Genomic DNA, 21,915 nt, shown 5'->3' with positions numbered 1-21,915 from the left:
TTTTCCCTCAATCGAAAAAATGTGAAGGAAAACTGGTAGCATGAGCCATCATCTGCCCAGCCTCCAGCAGGATTTGCGGTTCCCAACTGAAAGTGCTATTTTTGTGCAGGACAGCACTGCAAGTTTTATGCAGTTTTTAGACTCAGATTAAATGGTTGCATTGATTTCTGCATGTGGCTGAGAAGATAGATTACAGTGTGGCTTTACTGAGTGGTATTTGAACAATGAGAGTGGTAAATTAAAGAGTTGCAAAGCTTTGAGATGCTACTAACAAGGTGAAATGGAACATATGCGTGTACCCTACCAGAAATTTGTGCTGTCTCCACATGTCTAGGAAAGTGTAGCAGCTAAGGGTCATGTTGAAATTTCAAATAGTGATGCCCTTGTGACCTTCATGGATAGCTATGTAATGGTTACTGTCCTCATTTTAAGTGATGCTGTGCCTGTCTGCAGCACTGGAAGGCAAACTGTAGATGTTTTATTGCAAGCACACATACAGGCTTCTGAGATGTGTACACATAACCTTGGCTTGCAAAAAGCAGAGGGGTGGATATAAATTTCCTGTTTGATGTTGCTTAGACAGGGGTATCAGAACCAGTTACAGAAGTGCTGTTGGGCTGCTAGGGAAGTTCTTCAGCTAGTTGATATCTAGCAACACCGTTAAATACTGATTTTTGACACCATTAATACCGATTTTTACCAGCCAAGAACCTGATCTCTGCTATGGCTGGAGTGTTAGGCATTCAGAGTTGTCCTTAATCACAGCTGTAACACATTTCCTGAATCTGGATGGTTGGATCCTGTAAGAACAATAAAAACTTGCCTGCACTGCTGTACTCTAAGGTTTGCAAAGCGGGGCCGTTGTGTGTGCTTTTGTGAAAAAATCCTGTCCTCCCTGCAGTGTGGGGGGCAGGCTGCCACTAACATCAGTTGCATGAGGATTTTCTCTGTGCTGCCCGGGTTCTGGAGATCACTCTCCGCACAAATTAATTAAAAGATGCCTTAGGTAGGTGTCCAGCCGGCACAGAAGGAACCCAGCTCTGTCACTAGCCTGCAATCCCCAGTTTTCCAGCTGTCACTATGTAATACGGTCTCCCCCTCACGTAATTCCTTCCTGTAGTCCAATAGAAGTCCTTTAAAGACGAAAAAAAGAAAGAGGAACAACAAGCAAGTAATCCTGTCATACGATCTGCCCCAGTAGTTTGGGGCCTGTTTCTCTTTCAGGGGCTGTGAGCAGGCTTTGAGGTGCACAATAGAGATGCCTTCTCCATTGACTGGGGAGCTCAATGAGCCAAACTGGGCAGCAGCCCCGGTAACAGCAGCAGCAGCAGCAGTGGTGCAGCGCAGTAATGGGCCCAACTGTTAACTGATTTAACACTCTGCCAGCTGCAGTCCCTGAGCTCAGAGAGGAGCGGCGGGCCTTTGAATATTACCTTTCAGCCAATTAGACATATGTCACTTTCATAAAACCTTTCGTGGGTGCTCCCATTGAGGGGAGGATCTGCTGGGCAGAAGGAGGGAACTTCATTACCTGCCTCCCTCCCTCCCGGACATGCAGTCCCTCCTTCAAGTAGGAATTTCTTATTGTTCCTGGTATTATTTTCAGCACTGCTACAAGTGCCTGGAGAGGGGTATGAGGGAAAGAGAATGATTGTCTGAGCTCCAGGAGTTTTTCAGAGAGTTTTATAGGCTGCCTGCGGTAGGAGGCTTTTACAACAAATGTAGGTTTGAGTCATTAGGTGGCAATGAGACCTCTTTCATCACTGGAACACTGAGAAGGTTAACATCATCATCTGAATCGCCCTGACTTTGTCTCACATGTAGAAAACACCCAGATCTCAAAGAAACTTTGCTTTCAGGTGAAGTAAATGAGTATGCAGATGCCAGAGGACTGGTGCTGTATGTAAAAGTTTTGACCTGACAATCAATTTCACAAAAGAAGTACAAGCAGAATTGTTACTAGTGAGCTGCAGCTCAGGGGGAGCACTGCAGGCTGTGCGCTTTCTCCAAAGGATCTGCAGCAGCAGCCGTACCACTGAGTCAGCAAACACAGGTCAGGGGTACCTGCCGCAGCTGCTCCACGGTCAGTGCCTTTAGGGGTGGGAAATGAATGTTATGGATGCTTCTTTTCAGAATCAGTGTGGAAGGCAAAAGCGTTTATTTTGTTCATAGAAAAGATATGCCACTTTTTATTCCTTCAGATTGATTGAATATTTTTATATCAGTAAGGCTGAAATTATTATTTCAGTCATGTCAGTTTCTTTATACTTTTTATATCAAAACCCACAAAAATGCAATCTTAAAAGGCATGTTAATTTGTGATAAAATATGGCAGATTATGGTAAGTTTTTAAAATAAAATATTTAGTATAATGTGTTTAAAATATTTTAATGACAAAAATCAATTCAATAACAAGTAAATTGAAGCTAAGAAATTGAGCCAAAATGAGCAAAATTAAAAGGACAAGATAAATGAAGTGTTTTTTCGTAACAGTATAAAAATCAAAGCATCCTGGGGATGGGGGCTGATGGAGAGAAAAACATTTATTTTAAAATCCTGGCCTAAAGCTTTCAAGCTGGCACTTGTTGCTGACACCGTTGGCGAGCAGAAATGAGTGATCTAGAGCTGTGTGAAGACTGCTTGTTTTTCTCACCAGAGGTGAGAGACCTGTACAGGTTTTGCACACTATCAGACCTGGACAACAAACTGTGTGTGGCATGCAAGAAGAGAGGGGAGTTGGTAACGGCTGTCGCTTCCATAACGTGGGAGAGGAGTGCTGAAACTAAGTCGGCTAGGCTGGTCTCTGACTAAGTGTGGTAGAGTTATGCAGTTTTGGCTTTCCTAAGTTTATTCTGGGTTTTCCTCCACAGTCTCTTCAGTTATCTTCCCAGTAGGATGTTCTCCGATTTAGACTTCTGGTGCTTGGTAATCGGGAAGTAGTGCTTGTCAAGGGCAATGAGGCAAGATGTATTTTGGGGTGAGGATCACACTGGATCTAAATGTGCAGGAGCAGCCTTCAGGTACTCGGGCCTTTTCACACCTGAAGAAAGGCTTGAGTTTAGTTTTTGAAAAAGAAACTCTCATTTCCAAAAAACTCTTCCCTTGCAGTGTTTTGACCAGCTTCAGGCACTGATGACAGGATTATGGAGCGGTAGTATATAAGCTGAAATGAGATGCTATTCGGAAGATTCCAGGGTTGTAGTCAGACAAATACTTTAAGCCAGAATAAGTTGTCAGTGTTGATAAAAGCAGTAACTCCACACTTCCTCTGCTTCTGGCTGCTTGTTCTCGCCCTTGTACTATTCTCTTCCTTTCACCATATTTTGTTTTCCTAGCCTAATGGTGAACTGGAGCAGATTCAGACAGAGTTGGGAGAGTGGGGTGGTGTGTATCTGGATCAATTTTCCCCAGTCTAGTTCATTGCATGACTATGCAATTTTGTCAGTAGGCTGGACATGGTACATGGTACCTTCCTCCTCCTAAGGAGTCGGGGCAGGAAGAGAGCAGGACCATTTTTTTCCTGTGTTAGCACTAGCTTATTGTCTCCATTGAAGTCTATTTTCCCATTTAATAAGGACAGTTTGCCCACTTTTAGCAGTTGGATCACCTGCTGAAAGAGGCCATTTGAGGAAATCTTACTAAGTACCAGTGAGTATCTCATCCAGCCAACAGCTGGTGAGCCAAGGTCAGCCTGACTGCCATTGCTCTTGCTGATGGTTCCTGTGGTCAAAATTCTTACGCAGCTCCCTGCAAGTGTTGCTATCGCTAGACTTGATAACTTTCTCAGTGAGGTAGTTCAGTGCTGCTAAGCATGTTTTTGATGATGATCCTCACTTTATCTGAGTACATAGTTTCTGGGTGAAGAAGAGACTCTTAACACAAGTAGAGAACTGATAAGTTTAAATATACCACCAATAAACAACATGATATTTCACCCCTGTGGAAGCACATCAGATATTTACTTCACAGGTCTTGTATAATGTCATTATTCTCTTTTTCATCTTTCTCTGCCAAATCTTCACTGAAGCGATCTTGCAAACTCTGTTCCTTTCCACCATCAGTCATTTGGTTGGTATGGCTTGGAACTTGCATATCTTTGTACATTTGAATCCATTACTAATGCATAAGCATTCATCCGTTTGGCAGGAATGGACATTATACATCTGTAATTCATAAGCTTCAAGACAGTTTTGGGTGATGATGATTCAGGCATCCACTGAATGTCTAAATTCCCTTTGGCATCAGTTGTCCAGCCATAACTTGTTGGATCCAGCAGAGTGGGTTCACATTGCAGGAACCATCTCCAAATTCCTGCTTAATAGTTTGCATGCAGTTCATCCTGGAATAAGCAATCTTTGCATGGGGGGAGCTGGCTGGAGTCAATTTCATCCCTTTTGGCAGAGAAGGGTTGATAATGGCATCAGTTGTTGCACTTTTAGGGACAAACAGATGGCATGTGAATTCTTGTAGTTTCTGAAAGAAGGCTGATGAAAGCTCCCAGGGTCGTCCAAACATTGAAAAGTTATATTGATAATGGCATTTTCTTTGCATGAGTTCTAGGGCTCCCAGTTTTCCTTTGTCTGAAAAAAAAACACTAACAGCATTGCATCCCAAAAAGACATGCAGGCCAATCAGTACTCTGCATGCGTCAGTCCCGGGGGAGCACGCTATTATATTACTGTCAGTGAGTGATGTTTTGTGCCTGTTTTCTGACTTTCTCAGGCATTAGCCAAGATCTATATTACTGCTGGATTTTACCCATTGTTTGAGCATGCAGTATAACACATATCTGCCTTCTTTAATGGTGCTTTGAGAAGTGTTGTTTTCTTGTGGCAGTCTTTGGTTACCAAGTGAGAGAGGACCACAGTTGAACAGAGATGTGATGTACTTTACCTTTGTGATTTATACTCACATGCACACCATCTTTTAAACAAGAATTTGATGTGATTTGACTTTCTGACGAGAAAAGAGAAAAATTTGTCTCTTACTTTGATTTTGTGGCCCGCAGTTGTGTCCTTGAAATAAATGTTGGTAGTGGATCCTCTTAGATTTCTCACCACCTTTTGTTGTTATTGTCTGGTAAATGTTTAACAATGTACTAACTTTGTGACTTTCTGCACCTTCATATGGTTCGAATGAGCAGAGATGCCTTGTTAACACCACTCAGCCTTTGGACAAGTCTTTGTTAATAACACAGACAGATGGGATAGTGATGGTTTCAGGGGGGCTTTGGTGGATCGTTTTTTTTTTTTTCCCATCTGACTAAATAAACTAAGTCTTAGTCAAAGAGGTTTATCCGTTGCTCTGTTCTTGCTGATGGGCTTAAGTCTTCCTTCTATCCTGTTAGCATTGTATGAAGAAGCCATGTGCGTTTGACTTAATTCAGTTCTGAGGACTGAAAAGGCCACAGCTCACTCTCACTGCATACTTTGATGTCTGTTGTCCTCTGTAAAACTGCTCTCTACTTGGATGCCTATTGATTTTTTACTTGGTTGCTTTCAGCTCTGTGTTCAGCACTAAATTATCTTTGGCAAGCATATCCGTCAACAAGTTGTCTGGATACATGATCTATTTTCCCTTTGTCGCACTGGCTGATACGTACCTAGTGTGTCCTTCAAACCTGGTCTTTCAGGCTCTGAAAGTTTTCTTTCTCTGTTGAAATATTATTTATTGGTTTACATTTTTTCTTTTTCACTAGAACCACTGTTGCTTTGAGATAAAAGTTGCTATCATATCTGGATTAACAAAGACACTATGATAAATACAAAGATCACTTGGTATACAAAGGGGTTTTTCTTGCAAATATTCAGAATTTGGATTATCCATCTAGTATTCTTCAGCACTGTTATTTTGCTGCCTTTGCTTTGAAGTGCAAATAGCAACACCATCAGTAATTAATGAACTCTTGCTGCCACAATTTCTGTACTGAAAATGGCAAGGATCCTGGTTCTTTGCAATATTGCTTACTTGCACATCAGCATGTGGCGTATTACATTTTACAGGCAATTACTAGTCCTTTGTCTTTCCAAGTATTTGGGGGGGCAGATGTTTTGGGGGCTGGGTTTCTCTGGTGGAAGACACATTGGTACTCCTTGGATCCTTCTTTGTTTTCCTAGAAGTTTCTCCCTTCTAGCCATTGTTGTCTTACTCCTTTGACCCAAAGACATCCCAAAAGACCTATTTTTGGCCATGGTTATTCATCCTTCTCATAATCCTGAATCTGTGATGCTTCGTTTTTGTTTAAGCTTTTGGCAATATCCTGAAACAGAATCTGGTTGCAGATTAGGCAGTTTTCAAAAACGTATTTGCAAATGTGTGCTCAGATGTGGCTTTATGTTGAAGCTTGGTCTTCTGAAACTGTGTGAAGTGAGTGCATTTTCTGTGTTGTTTCAAAGATGTTCCCTCCTCCTCTCTTCATTGCTTACTTTCATTGATGTGACGCTAATATTTCAAATCTGCAATAAAAGATACATGTATTGGAGGCAGCAGCAAAGTTGACCATTGTGTAAACATAAACAGAATGAGCATATGTATAATGAAAACTGATTGTTGTGGCATTCAGTTTTCATTTATTTGGTGACCATCTTGGAAAAGCTAACAGATTGACAGTAGTAATTTGTCATCAAACTGCTAAGCCACATAGATAAGTTCTGTAACAACAGCCAAACCACAGAGGTAATGAAAAGTCTGCTGATTCATACAGATAAATCCATCCTAACTCAAAATTTGGCCTTTGAATGATACCACTTCACTACACAGAGTCATCAGAGGAAAAGTGCTGTATTTCCACCTCAGTGAGCACTAGGCAGTAATAGGAGGAGGAATACAAATATTCTTTACACTATCCCTGGCTTTCTTTAATCAAGCAGAGGGTGTGAAATTTTAGCAAAAGGGTAGAATTCAACAACTCAGTAAGATACAGCAACAATATAATGCAAAGATCTGTTCCTCAGAACAAATTGTTTCAATTCAATGTTTTGTGTTATTCAGCTCACATAAATTTCTGATATTCCTATTATTTTTCTGTCTCCCCTTCAGAAGCAAGTGGATAACTCCCTTGTTACTGGATTTTCATATATATAGCCTTGAAAACTCAAACCTTTCAGTTTATTCTCCACTCTCTCTGTTAATAAGAAGTGACTAGACAGATCTGGACCAGAAGACTGTTGAAATGGATATGTTCCTGGGAAGCATTTCATCCTTAGCAAAACAACATATTTGGCTAAATTTCATGTGATAGCAAATGCCCCCATCAGCCCTAGCCAGCAGTATTTGCTAGTGCCATAATTGAAATAAATATTACCTTCAGGAAGCAACGGCCCACGCAGAACACTGTTAGCACCGTTCTCCCGCTCACTTTTCTTTGACTACCTGCCTTTACACTGTAAGTGGAAGGAGCAGACAAATGTACAAGTGGTAACAGACTAAATAATCTGATTAATAAAGTAGATTGTCTGCCTGTACAATACTTCATGTTTCTCCTTTGATTTGGATATTTTAAATGACCCATAACGTCCGAGACAGGGAAGCCTAAGAATCATCCACAGAAGATAATTTGTTAAAAATGTAAGACAAAAACTCCATGGCAAGAGTAGAGGAACTGGAAGAGCATGATCTGCTCAGGATTTCTGCTTTGTGTTCGTATACTCTGGTATTTAATAAAGTGTTGGCTGTAGTCGAGGGTTTTCCCCAAGACTGAGACATTCATAATGTCTCCCATATGGATTCCTTGCACCTAGTAAACCTCAGCTTCTGCTAAAGACTTGTCTTCAATAGGTGCACAAATAGAACCACCTTCCTTAACCCAGGTGTCCATTTTCATGAGACTTGCAGGAATTCAATATCTTGGAGTGTAATTTCAACCTCCATCAAACTCGGTGGAAATTGGCTAGTTAACTCAAAGGCCATTAAGAGAGCTGAGAGTACGTGACGATAGGCAAATGTGCAGAAAATTATTGAACAAACCTTTTTTTTCCAGTAAACTTGGCTTAAAATTGGTTTTGAACATCAGGCTCTTATCTCTGTGCAGTAATGTTCCATCAGCTCCTACTGACTTCATTGCAGTTGTGAATCCTTGATGCGTTGGGCACTTTCTTATCTGATGATGTGTGCATTTAGGAGTCTGATGTGAAGGTCACATTTTGTAATGGCTTATCTCCTTTGGAAATGTAGTAAGGCACAATGAATATGGACATACCTCTTCAAAGGTGAGGTTTTGTCCTATTAAAACATACACTGCATGCTTGAAAGCATTGGTAATTACTGTCTTTTTCTTTTTTTTTTTGATATGCCTTGGAAAACTTGAGAGTCAAACACAGATACCATATCTGTCTTTGGGCAGAACAGTTAAGGCAATTAGCCAAGGCAACTACTCAGTCTATGCAAAGTAGAGCTGAGGAAAATAGGAGTAATTTCTCCCTATGAAAGAGATACTTGAAGTTACCTCCAGATTCTCAGTAACTGCTGTCAACTTGAGAATTTAGCCAGCATGCAAACCAGAAAGGACAAAGCCCAAGTGAGAGGAAAGGGAAAAAACAAGACACTTAAGACTATCCCAGAGGAGATTAGCTGAAGATCCCTCTGCAGGAACTCTTGACACTCCAGACGCGAGCTTAAGAGACTGTCCTGAATTAGACGTATCACAAAGCAGAGCTAACAATAGCCGCTGGGCCCAGCAGGCTGAGCCATGCTCCCTGGAGGCTGCACTGTCCATCAGAAATTAGTCATTGGGGCAGAAGAGGTGAAAGAAAGGGAGGGTCAGAAACAACCACCATCCTCCTCTTGAGCCCCGCAAGCCGAGTGAGTGACGTGAGTGGGAAGTGTTGCTTACAGATGGCTATGACAACCCCCATGCAGAGCAGTGCTGTAAGGAAACTGCTGCCAATAAGGTGTGCAACAATACCTAAGGTCTTGGTGGCTGCAAGAAAATACAGATGTTACACCTGAAACAAATTGTCTGAGGTGCTTCCAGATGATGGAATAAACATCAAAATTGCTGGGTTGTAGAGAAGCACTATGGCAACAGTGAAGAGTAACATCCCTAGCAATTTTGCACTTGCCTTTGTTTTGGCCCTTCAATCCCTCAGTATTTCCATTTAGATCATAGTGGGACATGTTGATGCCACACTACTTGTTCCTTTCATGGCACCTAAAGGCTGGTGAGACATGGGTGTGATGGCTGTCTTGCCTCTACTGCAAAAGCTGGAGCAAGAGTTGCTGCAACTCAGAGGACACGTGGATGGGACAGGGTGTGCTCCAAGCACGTCTGTCATTGATGGTGTTGAGGAACTGGTGGAGATGCTGTCTTATGTTTAGAGTTGAAGCTCAGGGGATTTCTCGAGAACTCCTTGGAGGCAGCGTGTCATAACAGTTCTTGTAAAAGCACTTCAACCTTAACTTGTAAGAAAAAATAAGGAAATTGTTTGGAGCTGCATATTTTCTAAAAGCTTTAACTCTCAGCTCCTGAAGCATGCTCTGATGTATTGATAGTTGAGCAGTGTGTTCAGCTGAGAGGATCTATACAGGGAGCCTAGGGCAGGCTTCCTGGTCGAAGGGGTTGGCAAAATGTGTAATTCAGGGGATTAATGACATTCTGTTCAACTTGGCCTATTCTGTAGAGTGTCACTCCTCTTAGACACATCATGATTTGACATTCAGGAGCATATACCTCTTGTCATTAACTCCATCAGCTACCAGTTTTCTAACGTTTCCTTTCATCTGAGTGTCAGATTTTTCACTTGCAAATATCTCCAGAACAAGCCTTCTCATCCAGAGGAAGCAGAAGGAAATTGCCCTCCTTAATGAGCATGGGCTGAAAGAGAAGGAAAGCTTCCTGCCCTCTGCGAACACAGTTCAGGTCCATCATAGATACTATTTGATGTGCCTGAACTTCTCGTTCAAATAAACTGTAAAGCCAGGGCCATGACTCTTTCTTCTTATTGAATGTCCCCTGGTACTTTTCACAGCTGTCAAGTGCCAACGTGCGCATTGCAGCTAAATTCCAGTTTGGAGTAACTGGACTTCACTTCTTCGTCTTCCTCGCATGTTCTCTCCCGTATGTATTGACCTAAACTGTTGGGTAGCACTTGTTAGGCTAAACTGCTTCCTTGTGCCACACTAGCCAAGAGCAGCCTCATTTCAGCAAAGAGTTTGTTTTGCGCAGCGTTACCTACAGGCTAAATCCAAAGGGGTCCTTACTCTGGCTGGTGCTTCCCTTGATTTCAGTAAAAGTGTTGTGAGGAGAAAGCTTAAGTAAGGGCTGCAAAATGCCTCAAATCCTGGGTCTAAATTAAAGCAGACTCTGGTGCCAGTATTGAATTTCATTCCGTCTCTTCAGCTCTGAGAGACTGAAAAGGCTGCTCTGTCAGCAGCCAGGTGCAGCAGTGGAGTCTGAGTCTGTACATCTCTCAGATAAAACAGGGCTGTGGAATTCACAGAGTTAAAATAGCTTGTATATTGATATTGTCAGTGTTGTACAATATGTTTAATAGGTTAGCAGCAAGGCTGCTGGAAAAATCCTGGGTTTTTTTTTCTTCTAATGACCAATAGGTCAGCTTAAAAAAAAATTAGTTTCAAAGGTGTCAGTAAGAGCCCGAAAAGATCCTGGAAACAGGGGAACTTCTGAGAACTCCAAGTGTGAAGCTGTAAAGTCTTCATATGCTAAAAAAAGAATCTTTAACACTTGAGCATTTGTCCTTTATTCAGCTATCTTCTAAGTGTTGTGGGAAATGCAGCAAGAGCTGAAAACAGGCAGCCTCTTAACAGTGGCTTTTTTTTCGGCTGTTTAATAAACATACACTAGATACAAATTTAGCCAATAAAAGGTTCATGTAGTATGTATGTATGTATAATACATGCACAAAAGGGCTATTCAAAATGCATAGCAACCACTCGGCAGGGTTTAATTTTCCTTAACAGTTTTCCATTTTCCTTTAAATTTGGGATGGGAGTGGGGGGTAGCAATCAGAATCCTTGGCATAAATAGGTTAATAATAAGGAAGTTCCTGGTATTGTTGATGCTACAGTTCTTAACAAAGCATACCACTGAATTCAGATAAAAGAAAGTATGTGATTAAAAGGGACTATATGAATGAAAACTTTGAAAACTTACTGGAAATTTCTTGTAGTTGTTAATCACTGTCATATGTTAATCATATGAGAAATTAAAAACTAGCCCAGATTTTTGTAGCATGTTTTATTAATTTGGTTAATGCTTTTAAAAAATGTGTTTTAAAAACCATTAGCATTCTGTATGATAGCACACATAAATTATGTCAGCCAAACAGTACAGCAGGTTACATCATTGCCTTCTGTGACATTTATGAAGCCAGCATCTGCTGTGCATGATGGGTTGGCTTTTTCCAAAGCCTATCTAAGGGGTTTACAGCTGGCTTTCCAAATATATGCCCTGCCATGCTTTTAAAGTCACACACACACAGATTATTGGCAGGTTTAGACTGTGATCCGGTTTTCTCAGTGGGGCCTGCTGGAGTGTCAGTTCTCATGTGAACTGGTAGTGAAGTCCTGAGTGTTTAACAGATGTTTCTGATACAGTAACACCTAGATGCCCAGATTGAGACTGTAATCTCATTTCAGTACAAGTGAAGAAGTAGAAATTATTAATAGTTGCTTGTATCACAGTGCAAAGGTTGAGACTACTGAGTGTTATAAAACTTTGAAGAATATATAAGCAGAGTTTTTTTTTAAAGTTTTTGATGCCTAATGATAGAGATAAGATTTTTTTTCTTTTTACTTTTTTCCTACCCAGAAGAACCTACTCTTCTAGTTCTCACTGAAATCTGGTAGTCAGGTGCCCTCAGACATGTAATGGTCTAGGGTCTGGGCTCTCTCTATCTTTTTAAGCACTTAACTTTGACAATCTTGCAAAGTTTGCATTGTGCAGGGAGAAAGGCTGGAGATGTGCCGGTAGGGTTTTGTGAATGCAAGGAAGACAGGGTTTTAAAGAACTTGGGAGCTAGACAGATGCAAAAACAGGAGTGGTGATAAAATAGCATCAGTCCTGCCAGCCTCAGCAGGATACTGCATAAATCAGTCTGCCTGGTTTATTTTGACATGTTAGTTTTTTGTTTTGTTTTGCTTTCTGTGTTGAACAGCACAAGCCTCCTGTGTTGTGTTAGTGAAATAGGTGGAAGAACCTCATGGTCTTCCATTTGCTTCTTTATCTTCCTCCTCTACAAAAATAACTTTTTCCTGTCTAGGTTGACAGAATGATCTTGTGACATACGGGTGAAGATACACACATATGTGCTTATGTGCATGTCTGTGCGTGCATATACGTATATGAAGCATTCCACCCATAAGTCCTGAAATCAAACAAAGCCCGAGACCCCTGCAGTGCACCAAATCCTCTTGCAGTTCTGGTACGTGCATAAAGCAGGCAACTAGTACTTCTTCCCTAAAAAGGTTTTCTGTGCCTCTCTGTTTATCTGGGTTTTTTGAGAAGCAAGCAGAGGTGAAATCCACGTTACCAAGAGGCATTCCAGTTTCGCTCACCTGATTGAAGGGGTCAGCCTCAGATTCACCTGCAAAACCCACCAGCAAAACACAAAGCTGTTACTGAGCCTTTTTTTCCCCCTAAGCTCTTCAGTGGCCTGAGATACCTTTCCTTGGGGCAGCAGTTCTGCTTGCAAAAAGCCAATCATTTCATCAAAGCCCCAGACTCTGTAGAACATGGGCTGTGCCATCACAGGGCTGCTTTTCAAGGAGGCATCTGTGCTTAGCATATGGCAACTATTTATTATAGCTGTTGCATTGAGAAACAACAATTCCCATGATAATTGTTTCTCGTATATCAAGATGCTTCAGTCTCTGTTTCCCACAACATTCTGCTTGTCTGGTATGTGTGTGCCAATGTCACCACAGTCCTAGCAGACAGTTGTCTACATTTTGTCATTACTGAGGGTAAACAGACATGACTTGAGTGGGAAGGAGAGCGGGGGAAGTGGACTGCTAATTTAGTCTGGCTTTGATACTGCACTGTGAAAGAAATACTGAATGATTTGTGGGCAATATTTACAAACCTCCCCTCCCTCAATCCATCCATCCTTTCTCTTCAAGCACACATTGTTTAAGGGCATTAATGCTTATTATTTGCCAGAATGCAGTACAGACGATGCTTGGTTTTGCAAGGGGATGGGCACAGTTTTCTGCCCTCCCCCCTCCACATCAACTCGTGCTCTGTTCATTATTCCAAAAGAAACACTCTTGTGTTCCCTCGAAAATATATAATGTGTATGGACATTTACTCACATGTGCATGTATACACTTTCAGCACCTATATACAGTACATACCTCTTCTCCTTTTGCATACAGCAATCATATACATACCTTTGATATGCTAGATGTTGAAATCCCTAAACACATAAATTAATTGAAGAAAAGAAAAGAAAAAAGAAAAGAAAAAGAAAAGAAAAGAAAAGAAAAGAAAAGAAAAGAAAAGAAAAGAAAAGAAAAGAAAAGAAAAGAAAAGAAAAGAAAAGAAAAGAAAAGAAAAGAAAAGAAAAGAAAAGAAAAGAAAAGAAAAGAAAAGAAAAGAAAAGAAAAGAAAAGAAAAGAAAAGAAAAGAAAAGAAAAGAAAAGAAAAGAAAAGAAAAGAAAAAAGAAAAGAAAGAAAAAAGAACCCCACACTATAAGGTAGCCTCCCACTGTCTCATCACCATCAAGACCTTGACTTTTGTTTCCTGACCTGGCTGTGATGTTCTCTTGTGCGCTTTTTGTTTGGGAGAACATTACAGAGCCCTCTTTTGAGAATGGGTGTGCCATTGCAGCCGTTCAGCACCTAGACTCTTTGTTTGCATAAATTAGTGCAACTCCGTAGACTTTCAGCATTAGTTTTGGCCCATGACAGGTGAGATTTGTATCCATGACATATAATGATGCTTCCTTTTCCAATTTTTTGTTTGTTTGTTTGTATGGTTGGTTGGGGAGAAAAGGGATAGGATGCACCTTGTATCAGATAATGAAAGCACATTATACCTGGAGATGGCTGAGCAAAACCAGGCTCTGGGAGTTCTGTGCAACAGCTAAACATTGCACTCATTTCCTCAGATAGCCAGAGCCACTCCTGAGAAGCTGTAAGCATTAAAAATCATTATTTAATTTAAATAAATAAAATCCAGGGTTTAAATTAAAAATCAGGATTTAAGTTTGATGCAGCAATCAAGGATTAGGTAGGAAGGGAACTGACTCTTATAGTGTTTTAACATAGGCCATGTGACAGCAAAACTCAGGCATGACCAAGATTTGATCTCAGCTCATTCTGTGTGTACTAAAGCAGAAAGGTATATCTATTAGTTTCTGAGAAATTAGGTTCTATTCGAAACACAACATCACTCACTTACAAAGGACCCAAGCTCTTCATGCCATGATGAGAGTTTTGATGATACTCTGCATTTGTGAATCTGACTTTTGTTCTTTTGTGTAGCACTGATGTGTTTATACCAGCCAGAGGACATTCACACGTACCATGTTATTCATAAGTCCCTCTGATTTTAACCAACTTGTCTGCTTTCATGTTAAAACCTGAGATGAAACAATTTTGGTCATGCAGTGAGGTGGTGCAGTTCTTAGTGAAGTTACATGACTCTGCTTCTTTATACCCTGCTAAGTGGGTCCTGTATTTGCATGTAAAAGTCTGACTTCATAATGCTGCTTTATTTTTGGCTTTGTGCAAGCTGTTTCTAGTTGAATCAATAGTAAAACTGCTCCTTAAGGCAGATAAATATGTAATTAGTAGAAATAATGGAGCTGTAGTCAGTCAGCTGCAAAACTGATGCTTCATCTAAATTAGTGTAAGGCACTTTATTTAGTTGGCATGTTGCTAACATCTATTAAGTTAAATTATGAGAAGTGTTTTGAGGCCTTTCACACAGAACATGAAGCTTTTCATTCCTTATTTACATGTGTGAATATATATGCATGAAGATTTCAACCCATGAATTAACTCCAGAGGAAAACAAACCACCAGATAAACACAAAGCCTGGGTTTGTGTTTGGGTTTATTATTTTTTCCCCTTAGAAAGCAAAGAAGCATCCTTACAGAATTTTCTGATTAATTTATTCAAAGAACTTAATTGATGTATCACAACACAGCAGTATAATTTACATGGCATTAAAAAATGGAATTGCTTAGTTCTTCACGCTGAAGCGGCCAGCTGAGAGAGTAAGGAGAAGTCAATCTTTGATTGTCATTTTTATGACTTTGAAACACATGCTTATATTTAAATCTCACCTCATGCTGTTGGGTTTTCTAAATATTGAAATATTACACAGTGTTTTATTAACAGCAATTAACACTGGTAGCTCTGGGTCGATTGATCGATCGTTCCAGATCCTGTTGGAAGTCACCATACACGCCAGAGCTTTGCTGCAAATGCAAAACCCACGCAAAGCAACCTCTGGACTGGATAATTAAACATTAGGAATCAGAAACCTGTTTGGTAGTTTGCTTCTGGAATGCAGCTTTGGAAAGAAGTAATTTACCACAGCGTCAAAGAAGTGTAACAAGACATACAGAGGTGTGTAAGGGCTGAATGTCCCTAGTGGAAGAGATGTTTTTAATGTAGTCCACCTGATCCTTTGGGTTTTGGATCTAGAGACCTCTAGACCTCTACAAGCAGGCTAAACAGTGTAGCATGGGGCACAGCTGAGACATGCCCAAGACCTGTGAAGTGTCATCTCTCGAATAATGGATGTCTCTGCTCTGCAGCCCAAGGTCCTTCTCTACTACCTATTCTGCCAGGAACTGGGAGGGAGATGAGAGGTGAGAGGAGAATACATGGGTGAGAGAAGAGTATCTCCATGTACAGGGGTGTTTTACTAGTAGCATAACAAAAGCTGGAAAAAATTACAGATCTTTGGTTTTCCATCCCCCCACAAGCACAAAGTACCTTGTCACACTGTCTCATAAAGATTTTAAAGATGGTTTTAATACTTGAAACTTCCTCTGTCTTCAAAGAACAACAAGACTTTGAGATAGATATGTGGGAATTCACTTAGCCAAGTATTGCAGTTTTATTTCGTCTGCAGTGAGCTGCAAACCACAGACTCTGAAATGAGCAAGGGGTTATGTGAATGTTCCGTATGAGTATTTATTTTTATTTTCTTTAGCAGAAGCTGTCAAATAAAGCATCTTCTGCCCTTCAGAGCTTTTGCAGTCTGTGCAGAGCTTCTGCAAGCCAGGGCTTTGCTTGGTACACTTAATTAGAGTTTGCTTATTATAACAGTGCAAAATACAAGCTGGTTTTACTTTGGGAATTAAATTTTGCTGCATTCTATTCTTGGTTAGCATCAGTTGCTTCATAGTATTGGCAAGGATGCTCATGAAATCTGAGTATGTCTGGTGCAAGAAATATTAGTAAATTTAACATGGAGGTATCAAAAATTTATTTTATAGAGCAGTAGCCTGGACTTTAGCATGTAGCATAATCTCATCATTGCTCCAGGGCAAATATTTAATTTTGATTTTTTTTTTTTCATTCCAGACTAAATAAAACAGATGCCTGTCAATACACTTCTTTGGTAAACACACTCTGAGAATCCTCCATCCAATTGTAAGTGATTATATGGCTAAAAATGCACTCTGTAATAGAGAAAACAGATGCAGTGATAATTATCCCAGTGCCCTGCATATCAAACATTAACTATTGGGGGTGGAAAAAAAAAGGCTGAAATCAAAACAAAGTGGGATTTGCTGCACCAGATCAGACTATTAGTTCAGGTTGCCTGACACTATCTTCAAATACGGGCTGAGGCTTGCTAATTTATAAAGAAATCAGGAAAGCTTCTTTATAACATTGCGAAGAAAGTATAATGCTTCTTAGATTCACTATCAGTTGTTTGCACATGATTCTCACTAGTCAGGCATGGAACTCAGAATGTCTTGGTGCTTCTAATTGTAATTATTTGAGTATTTTAAATCTACAGCCTGAGTTTTCCATGCAGTTTCACTGCCCCCAAAAGCAGTAGCCAGCTGTGCTCTGTCTTCAGTAGGAGTTGAAATGCCTTGATAGGAAGTTTGAGGTTGGATCACTGAAATAAGTTTTGCCTGTAGCTGTTGCGGAAAATTCCATGTGGATGTGCAAGCTTATCATCTGATCTTCCAAGATGCTGGTGAGTATAGCACTAGCCAGAGTGACCAGCATGTATGCAAGATCTTAGCCCAGGCTGGAAGATTTAGTCCATCGACTGAAATCGTTGCAGCTGTTTCTGATTGCTCTTGTTGTGCTGTAACATAACCGAAGATGATTAAATTTTAAAATTTAAGTATGCAATAAATAGCCCGCAATATGATCTAATATCTTCTGCTATTTTTTTCTAATTCTTTTTATAAGGGTTTCAATGTTGAAAATGTGAAACTCCTCTCTGAAGCTGACAAAGGTATTTGGCCCAGATTCCCATCAACTAACTGGAGGCATCTAACCTATGATGCCTAAGGGTGCTCACCCAGCATTAGCTGTCTGAAAGCTGGGCTGCTGCAGATCCACACTGATTACCTGCCTTCCTTTGCTTGCCAGTCAGGACACAACAGGTTATTTTCAGAGGGCAGTTCAGCCCCTCCTGAAATAGGTGGGAAAATTGTCTCCTGCAGGTGCCTGTTTTCTGTCTGACCATAAAGGGAGCCTAAAGTGCTAACAGAAGCTAGAAGCCTGATTTTTGGTGGCTTGGTTACCTGAAGTGAGTGATACCCCTGTTAGCCTCATTGTTCTCTTCACTTCTGCTCAAGATAGAGGAAAGACATCTCAAATCTGCCCTTGGGAAGTGCTGTTTTTCCTTTGACTGTCAGAAATGGGCAGCTCAGAGAGATAGTGTTAGGATGAAACCAGGCTGTCTTCCTGCAGTCTTATTCTGGAGGAGGGGGAGAAAGGACTTGTTGCAGAGACCCGGAGCTCTGCTAGTTCACTGGAAATCTCTCTCTGGGACCTGTTGCTCTTCCAAATAAGGAAGTCTGCAAGTGTTGCTGTCTATGGGACACAAATGCCTTACCCAAATCTTTTGATTTACCAAGCTGGTTTTCTTCACAAAGTGAAAATGTATGCTATATTTATTAGAAAATAGTCTGCTTTGACATCAGGACACAGACTCTTATGCTTGTGGACTTAATAAAGTGGGCTTCTTTTATTTTGAAAACGCACTATAATAATAAATTGTCATTTGTCAACACATTGCTCCTTAAAAGTGGCCTTGCTTGTGTTAGTCCTAGTCACATTAACACGAGTTAGAAGTATGTGCCACCATCTTCTGATGTACAGATGATTGTGTTAATCTCATTCAATTGTTCTAAAGGGCTGGGCAATAAGATTAAGCTGCTGTGCTAGGCTGTTACTTCAGTTCCTCCTCAGCTGGTCCGGCTTTGGTCAGAAGCCTGCTTGTGGGATGGGCTCACTGATCTTGAGTAGAGAAGCGTGACCCTGTAACACAAGGTAGCCAGAGGCTGGTGGTTAAAACAGGAAATTAATGTAAACTGCTTATCACTGACAGGTTAGTAAACTTTAGAAACTGGGTGAACTCACCTGTGTGAAATGTGTGAGAGAGAGGTCAAGGCCATGCTGTCTGTTTACCTGCTTTTAATCTCCACCAGGGCACAGCAATTTATCATCTTTCCAGAGTGAAAGCCCTGCTCAGTACAGAAGAATGGGCTGATGTTCCATGGCTGAGGACCCTTAGGACACACAAGTGTTCAGGTCAGAAAAATCTAATGGGCTTTCTGGGTTTGAAATATGCTGGTCTAGATACAGTTCATTTCTATTATATTTGGCCATTGTTCTACATATGTCAAATATACTTACAGGATGGTCTCCTAAGGGATGTTGTGGGGGCAGAAGAAACTTGGTTTTTTCCAAATTCTCCTGAAGTTGGACAAAATGTTTGGAAATATTCCATGTGTGTACTCACCCAGGAGAAATGTGTGATATGTTAAGGTGAAAAGCCACATGCCCTGCTCTTCTTATAGAGGTAAAACATGAGAGGGGCTATTGGAAGCTGAAGGCAGCTCCTAGGGCACAGCTCAGGCCAAGTCAGGCTGGACCCGGACACAAGACCCTTCTCTGCATTCTCCTGCACTGCATGCTGAGCAGCAGCAGGAGCAGTCACTGCTTTCCTTCAGCAGTAATCAGTGGGCTAGCCTTTCATTAGTGTCTGACACTAATTAATATGCCATGTGCTCTTTCAAGAGCACCAGATAAGTACTCACAGCTTTTGCTAGGCAGATGGTAACTTTCATTACTTGACCAGATTTGGTGATCTCCTGTTAGATATCTCACCCCTTGCACAACTCTTTGGCCGTATCGTATCAGTCTGCTGAGCGTTCCCAGCCACAAACAAGAAGGATCCTGTTTGATTTTGAAAGCCACAGCCTGGGTGAAATCCCATTGCTCTTTTCTGATCCATCTTCTACTGACATCAACTTTTTGTCTGAATTTTGTCCAAATACAGTCCCAAGAACAATCTGCAGGTTTAAGCCCAATATGGGCAACAAGTTCCCTCCCTCATCTTAAAAGCCTTTTGTTTTTCCACAACTTTGTAGCATCTTTTAGGTCTCAGGAGGGGAATTACAAGTTGTAAATTTCTTTACGTGTTCTCCTTTCACACTCCTAGGAGTGAAAAGTAAAATGCTGCCCAGCTAGTCCATCCCTCTGCCTCTGAATAAACATTTGTGTGAGGGCTCCCATTCTGGCCAAGGTGTTAGGATAACATTCTCATGCTGATTCCCCTGCCCTCCTTCAGCATCCCAGTGCTGGAGGTCCATTTCCGAGGCTTTGAAATGACCATGCTCTCACCTCATCTCATACACATGGAAATCAGATCACCAGAAGGAAAGAGCTTGTAAATCCTATGGGAAGCCAACAGGGCAGGTTAGGAAATCATGACCTTCAGTATATTAATGGTTGAGTGAAGAGCTCTGTGCAGCCAAAGAGGCTGCAATGAAAATGGAGGAGGCAGGGTTGGTAGGTGGGTGAGGGCACTGCCGAAGGGCTTGGGCCTCCTTACTTCAAACTTCACTGACCATTTTGCCATTGTTTCAGCAAAAGCCAGAGCTGAGCATTCAAAACTTTTATCGGTCTGCTTATTTTTATACACTGAGGACAAAGGATCTCACATCATTAGCAACTGTTTGTGTAAGGGTTCAGAAAAAAACAGCTGATAGGAGAACCATGTCGTACTGGGCACCACACATGCCCAGATCATCCTTGCCACAAACTTGACAGACAAGAGACGAAGGGCTACAGCTCACCAGTAGCACGAGTATTGCAGCAACACAGTTCTGGCAAGATGGGCCAGTACCATCAACCACAAGACCGATTTGTCTCCTTGGTAGTTGTGTAACACACAGAGGGGGCTGACTAGGTGTACAAACCTCTCCTGAATTAAACAGAGCAATATACCACCACATGGTGTCAGGGAGGCAGATAGCTCCACAGTGAGGAAAACAAGGCTTTATCTGTGCTTTAGAGGGGATCTTGGAGTAGTTATTCCCCAAACCACATTGGCAAGCCCTCCAGCTACTGGCTGTCACACTCTCTGTCTGGTATTGATCCTGCTCATTTTCTGAGCAGAATTAGTGATGAATCCTTCTGCTCGTTTAGGTGTACCTAGACAGGGGCTTTTCCTGGCAAAATTATGGTGGTAAGAGAAGAAATATTCTCCAACTCCTGGCTGCCATAGCTGGTCTGAGAGGAGTTCCCAGTGCAGTGCAGACCTCAAAATGCATCTGCAGGCAGGAGGTTTATGTCAGTCCTCAAGTTTCACAGCTGGGATCCAGAAACAATTCTTCTCTTCATTACTAAATTGCATAGGTAGCTTAATTTGTGGAGGGGATCTTTCTTTTGAATTTCCTTCACTTGTGTACTCCATCCATGTCCAGGGAAGCACATAGACTTTGATTTAATTGCACTGACAGTGCCACTGTTTTGTTTTCTGTAGATGTGAAGCAGTTCAGAAGCAGCTTATGTGTGAACAGATAAGTGTGTCACTAAACCCACACTTCTGAGAGCTGAATTGAACACTTCTGTCCACTCCTGACCTGTAAGCCAGAGTGAGTAACTTGGGTTAGGTATGAAGTGCCTCGCTAGTGACTGAAGATAAGGTCAGAAGATTGCTTGTTTAGGGTAAGGTAAATTAGGTACAGTGAAAGGCCTGAAGGGAAGGAGGGAAAACTATTGTGAGAAAGACAATACATTCAGTATTGTTCTGTCCTTGTAAAAGAGAAAGGGGGCAGCAACCAAAGCCCTGATCTAGATTAGATCCAGAGGTCTTGTTGGGACTGCAATAAGATCATCTTCAAAGCTTAAGCACTGACTTAAATATTTTTTTTCTGATCTTGGGTAGGAGCTGTTTTGAGGATATTGCTTTGGGCACATCTTGAAGACAAAATACCATTAAATTCATATTTATCAGTGATCAAAGAAACAGATAGAAATGAGTCATTTGGAAGATCAGAACTTTAACCAACGCTGAATGAAATTATACAGAAATCCAAAGAACAGTCAAGTAGGGTATATTAACGTATTTTAACATGGTTAAATGCTTATTAGTGTGGGCCTTTCGAGCAAGTGTCTTTAAGTACACTAAAAAGAAACAGCAAAAGAACAGTTCTCATGGCTCTTTGAAAAACTCCTGGTTTTAAAAACTGAAGAAAGGGTTGGATTTCTGCCTGGAATCCTGTATTACAGACTGTCTCTCCTAGGTGAAACCTTGTGTTCAAACGCATGCAAATCTTCACTATACCCGAGAACTTTATTGTTACAAATTATTTGTTTTAGAGGTCCCTGAGGACTTTTAAGTAATTTTCTTATTATCAGGGGTACATGGTGAAGCATGTGCAATAGCACTAGAAATGGGAATGTTCCTCATTCTGTATTAGCCGGTATACTCCTTCTGAGGGTATCTGGTTTGGGC

Source organism: Leptosomus discolor, chromosome 2 (assembly GCF_034619465.1).
Source record: "Leptosomus discolor isolate bLepDis1 chromosome 2, bLepDis1.hap2, whole genome shotgun sequence".
In the NCBI taxonomy this organism is placed as follows: Eukaryota; Metazoa; Chordata; class Aves; order Leptosomiformes; family Leptosomidae; genus Leptosomus; species Leptosomus discolor.
Note: the sequence above shows the minus strand (reverse complement) of the source record.